The sequence below is a fragment of the Stegodyphus dumicola genome, chromosome 6 (assembly GCF_044657685.1).
Source record: "Stegodyphus dumicola isolate Sdum_Otavi_A_Nest chromosome 6, ASM4465768v1".
In the NCBI taxonomy this organism is placed as follows: Eukaryota; Metazoa; Arthropoda; class Arachnida; order Araneae; family Eresidae; genus Stegodyphus; species Stegodyphus dumicola.
The window spans coordinates 217,969,222-217,975,399 of NC_140773.1; the positions used below are offsets into that span (position 1 = coordinate 217,969,222).

Genomic DNA, 6,178 nt, shown 5'->3' on the forward strand with positions numbered 1-6,178 from the left:
TATTCTGTCTTTCACCGACGTATTTGGCGAATGTTGATATTCTCCAGTGAAAGTCGACATTCTCCAATTTCGGTCTTTCACGGTAACATATACATGTAATTTTTCAGATCTGAAGGTTCTGGATTTGTGAAAATACAGCCACAATTTCAGCTATTTTATTCAGGACCACAATCATCTGTCTTAGGTAAAACCAGCAATATCTATATAGATACAATGAAGAAATTTAATGGCTGGAGAATTTAGGAATATATTAAACACTAAATTTATCCACTTCTAAAAAAGATAATTTTAGTAACAGATGATTAAATGAAAGAAAAACACTCGAATGCAAAAATACAGCATCAGTTTGGCTTAGATTTTGAGTAAAACCTTTATTGATTTCGAGGGTGATTATACACAGAAGTAAAAATATTTTTGCAAAACTTTTTCTATACCAAATTGTACTTTTTATTTCTGCATAATATTGATGGATGAATTTATAAATATTTTTAGTGAATCTTCGGATTATGGTAACTTGGCGAAACTTTGGCGACCAACCCTGCTACAGCAACCTGCTAGGTTTTTTTTTGGACGCCATTTTGTTTTCACGAAGTAAAGGCATGTTTTTTTTGGCTCATTTCGGATAACCGGCTCTTGGCTGAATTTGGCGAGTTTTTGGCCGCCATCTTGGATTTCAGAAATGCGCCAAAAATAATTATCGGTTTTAATTCCCATTTAACATTATTATTTATTTACCTACGCTCCGATCAAGTAGGAGACAAACTTCTCAACTTCTAACCACGCAGCAGAAGCGAAGAGAAATGGTCACGTGACCTTCAATATGAGCACTCAGAAGTTTTCCCTAAATCCCTCCCGATACTCCGGATTCTACAGTAACCTAAATGTCAGCAGAAAGTTGTCGGGGTCGGTAGCCGGGTTTGGCGGAAATCGCCACCACCGGCCGCCGCAGCGAGGTCGCCAAGAGCGTTATCCGAAAACTGCCTTTTTTTTTTTTTTTTACTCAACATTTTTTCCAACAATCTGCTAGCCGAATAACGTTTATGCTAGAACTTTTATGGAACAAAAGTGCTTAATCATGACGAAGATTAGATGCGAAATTGGGAGAAAGTGCAGAATCGCCCACTGCTTCGCGCGTTTTTAAGAATTTCACATACGCGGTATCCATGTACACGTCGACCTATTTTCACTTAAAAAAAAGATCCCAGAATTGGCACTGCGCACACCCTTGACTTTATCCATGTACACATCAACCTATTTTCACTTAAAAAGTCAAAGAAAATTGAGAAAAATCCAATTCTTCTTACTCTTGTAAAAAGCGCCAAACAAATAAATGTGCGATTTTGCACTTTAGCAGCGAAATTGTTTCTAAGTGCTTATTAGCTAAAATCACGATCGGAATTTTCCGGAAAATGTCACATGACATGTCTCATGATCTCTCATTTCTCTGAGACAAAATAATCTGTGATTCGAACTGTGTACTTTTCAGATTATTGCTCAAGTCCTACGTAATAACCTTTATCGCCTTACCAAAATGTCGCCAAACTACCTGTTACCATATTCCAAAGATTAGCCATATTTTTCTAATATAAAAAATATATATAAATTTATAATTCAATCTGCACATAAATTTAACTGCTCCTTTTTTTTTTAAGCCTTCAGTTCTTTTAACATGCTATTTGAACTGAACCTATAGTCATGGAATATGTTTTATCTAAACAGATGAATAAGGTTTTGTAACATACAACTGTATACTTCCCTACACAGCTCATTTAACAAATGATGTAAAATGACGAGAACTAGCAAGTCTGTCCTAGGAACAGAATTAACAAATATTCAATCCTGCTCTACAGGACATCTCAGCTGGCTGTTGGCTGTTTAAAACGATCAAAAGGAAGCTGTTTTTTTCGCGAGAATAAAACATGTAAACACTTGAAAAACAATTATCGTATTTTTAATAGTTTAAATTCTAATACAAATAAACTATTAATAAGATAAGTAGGTCATTTAAAATATATTCCACACAATTCACCTTAGCTTCCATTCATAAAATAAAAAAATATCGAATGAAATAAACGCTGTTTCCGTTTGTTTGGCTGTTTCTGTTTCTCCCCGCTTTACTGAAAGCCCACAAGATTTGTTTGACGTTAATTACCACGCATACAGGGCGATAACTCACCATTCCAAACTCACCGTCAAGCAGATGTTTCATCCAATGAGAGCAGACCGTAGCAGAAATGGTCTATACTTTGTGAATATGCCAGCTACACAGCTGACGGAAAAGTTGTCGAAGCGTCTATTCAGAAATCCTCGAAATAAGGCTCCTATACACCAGGCTGAATCATCAGGCATTCGCGCTCCCAAGTGGGAGATTTAATGGCGGCTGTGTAGTTACGGTGCAACAATTTTTTGTGTTTTTTTTTTGTGTAAAATGGGCGGATGTACAGCTATTAATTGTTCAAATCATTCACGAAAAGGTCATACATTGGTAAAATTTCCTAAAAATGAAGAAAGAAGAAAAATATGGGTAAATAATTGCCGAAGAGACAATTGGAAACCTGGTCCAGGTGCTGAACTTTGCTTAGTAAGTATAATGTTAATTACGCCTTCATTTAGAGTTTATATCTTCTCTGATGTTTATAATGTGCAAGTAAAGTGAAATTCTTGTGTACAATAACCTGAGTATCTGCTAATTTCTGTAATAATAGCTATAATTAAATTAGTCTAGGGTTAATGTACCCGTCGCCAAACATCGCCAATGTAGATGTTTTGAATGTGGAAAAGAAATTTCTCTTCTAATATAAAGCGCGGATTTTGCTTTCCTGTGCTAATTGTGGAATTTATAGTAATGTAACATGAAAATCATTAGCATATTGAAATTTATTAAAAAATAAATAATAATTTGGAAAGTCAAGATAAAATCTGAATGTTTGCTAAAGATATATGTAACATTATACTATAGTTGCAATATCGTTGGAATGATATGTAATTTTTTTCTTTATTTTATAATCACTATTGTTAAAAAGTTAGATGAGTTGTTTATGCACGGTGCCCACTACTGTTTCTTGGTTAAAATAACTTCCAGAATTTTGACATTGACATCTGAAGTCAATAGAATAAATTGAATAGTGTGAGACAAAATATATATAATCTGACTTCAATAATTGCAAGGATTGTGCAAGTTTATTTATAATCACAGTATTATACAATTTGGCAATGGAGTAAAGATTTAGAAATGAAAGCAGAACATTCAAATTAGTATTTTCTTGTTTCTAATATATAGAAATATAGTCTATTTTCCAGTATAAAAGTTTTACTTAAAAGTATGGGAAAGCAGATTTGTTTCATGCATGATCTTTATAATAGTGGTATGAAATGAATGAATTTTAATCTGTAAACAATTTTTTGTTAATATTGAAATGCGTTTCTTTGGGTACATTTTTAGGCACTTGTGGATCATGTCAGACAGCATGCAATAGAAAAAAGATGTCCGTGTGCATAAATTTTCCCATTGTGTTACTTCATTTTATCTAAATTTCAAGGATAATTCTTTTCATTTTTATATGGCATGTCATCAGTATAAAGGCTAGTGAAAATAAATTGGTATGTGTATCTGTTTTTGAAGTGTAATGCTTAAATAAAAAGATGGTGTCTGTTTCTTCATTTAAACAAAATTTCAAGGATAGTATTTTTCAGTGTTTGTTATTTCTCAATGTAAAGGGTAACAAGGGGGAAAAAAACTGGTATGGTATATCTGTTTTTTAAGCATGATAATTTTATTTATTTCTTTAGTGATGCATATATATAGAGAGAAGGTGTTTGGTCCAACTGAAGTTATAATAAATCTAATTTTACTAGATCTCTCCCTCCCCTCAGGTGTAGAAAATTTTCAAGTGCAGAAAGTTTATTTGCAGAATTAATTCATTTCTGATAAACTTATTATCATTAATTTTTTATATAACATGTTATTAAGTTATACATTTGACTACTGTGTAATAAAATTGTATTTAGAGCAAAAAATTAGCTATAATTTTGCATCTGGTGACTAATATCATATGCTTCTAAGAATATTACTTTAACTTTTTCCATAATTTTTGTATTTCAGGAACATGAAACTGTTATTTTGATATACTTAAATAATAAAAGTGTGTATCTGAATCAATTAATGGATACAAATATTTTACAGTTATTTTTAGAAGATATTTGCCATATCGCTTCTAATAATTCATAAAGTATGTTAAAATATAGGTAAATAATTTGGTGCAGAATTCAAATTTAGGGTTTAAAATATAGTGAATCATAAGACTAAATGATTTTTATTGTCATGATTTGCCTGGGCTTAAGAATGTACTTTTCGCCCGGTGGAAATTGTCATCAAACTGTCCTGAACAGGCTTTTTGTTGATAATAACTTCCAGGCTTATCAGTACCTCCTTTTGAGTGGAGGGTATGCAAATATAGTACCCAATTTAAATTACATTGTGATTGTAATAATATTGTGGTATTAAATAAGTGATTATAATTACAATTTAGGTAATTGCATTGTAATTATATTACATTGTATCTGTGAACTCTTAATTTCATTACTTTATGCAATTATGTTGTAAGTGCATAATCTAATTGCAATAATATAATCTATTCGCAATTACAAAATAATTATAAATGCAGTTACATCTTAAATAGAGGCCATTTTAATACTTTTAAATTTTCACAAGATAACTTCCCATTAAGGTTCATTTGGAGGAAACTATGCAAATACTAAAAAAGAAGTTATGCAATTTACATATTTTGTACAGTACTTTCTTGTTATAATGCTGTTCAATATATCTTCAATACTTTTGTAAATTTAACGACATTCTTTGCAATCACTGTGGTGCTTTAAAAAGAGTTTCTTAGTTATGCTTTCTAATAAGAATGGGTTTAAAATTAAGTATTATGTATAATAACTAGCAGTTAAAAAAACCTGACTGCATGAAAATGCTGTTGCTGTGTAAAATAAAAAATAAGCTTTCTTTTATGCTTTGAAATGAATTACATGTGGTTAAGTCGTCCTTTTACAATTTAAGAATGTGGTTAACACACATTCTTAAATTGGACAGGTTTTATCTAAATTATTAGTATAAAATATATAAACTATGAATTATTTTGTAACATAACTCAAATTACAAAATTCATTCTATATACATTCAAAGTTATTATCTTTTATGGAATAACTGTTTTTTAATTTAGGTAAAAATTGGATTTTTAGAAGTATTACAAATACAATGCAACACAAAGGTGATCTGATTGAAGAGGAAGGACTTTTTATTACGGTTTCTAGTTCGTATTTATATTACATTTGATAAAAAGCATCCAAAACACAGAATGCTGTACTTTCTTCTTCCATATATGTTATGAAATATTTCACACATTTAAAAGAAAGTGTTTCTTCAGAATCTTGCACAATTATTTCCATATACCTCAGACTTAAATGACAACATATTCTTAAGTTATTTTTTTAGTATGAATTTACAGTGTTTTTATGGAAATTTTTGTTAAAATGTCATTAAGATAAATTTATTTGCACACTCTACGCTTTAATTATTTCCCCATTTGACACTATTGAAAGTTTTTATTCATATCTTATTTATTTTAGTCTGCTAACGAAACTGAAACATCTAAAGAATAAGTTATTTTGAATATGTTTACAAAATATACGCGAAATTTTTATTTAAGTTAAAACGTCTATATACTATTCGAGAATTAATAAATTATCCGAAAAGTTTATATGCTGAATGCCGCGCGTCTATAAAATAAATCTTTAAAAAAACAGCAGACATTCAGCCAGCGTGTGCGATAAACGCGCCAAAATTGGCAGCGCGTTCACTCCCTCGCCAAGAGAGAAAAGTTGGTGATTCAGCCTTACCTCGAAACGATAACACGAGATTCGCTCTCTGTCGAGTTGATCGCAAAAAACGACTCTTCTTCCGTCTCGATGGTATCCAGACTAGGCCCAGAATTTTATACACTAAAGCCATGAAAGTAGAATTAATCACAAACTTCGGATCCTGTCAAGTGTTATGCTAGTGAACTGTCATAGTAGGGAACTAATTTTGAAATTTAGTATATTAACTTAAATCAATAGGACCTATAAATAATTAGAAATTTTACATTTATTTTCGAAACAGATTGGGATCGATGCA

The 6,178-nt window shown here is 31.2% G+C and overlaps 1 long non-coding RNA gene across 1 annotated transcript; it reads left to right on the forward strand.

The window, feature by feature from the left end:
- Nucleotides 1-2,262: 2,262 nt before the first annotated feature.
- LOC146996966 (uncharacterized) lies at nt 2,263-4,359 on the forward strand. The gene is made up of 2 exons (XR_015041832.1): nt 2,263-2,581; nt 3,443-4,359. It is a non-coding gene; the product is annotated as an uncharacterized LOC146996966 (long non-coding RNA).
- Nucleotides 4,360-6,178: the final 1,819 nt, after the last annotated feature.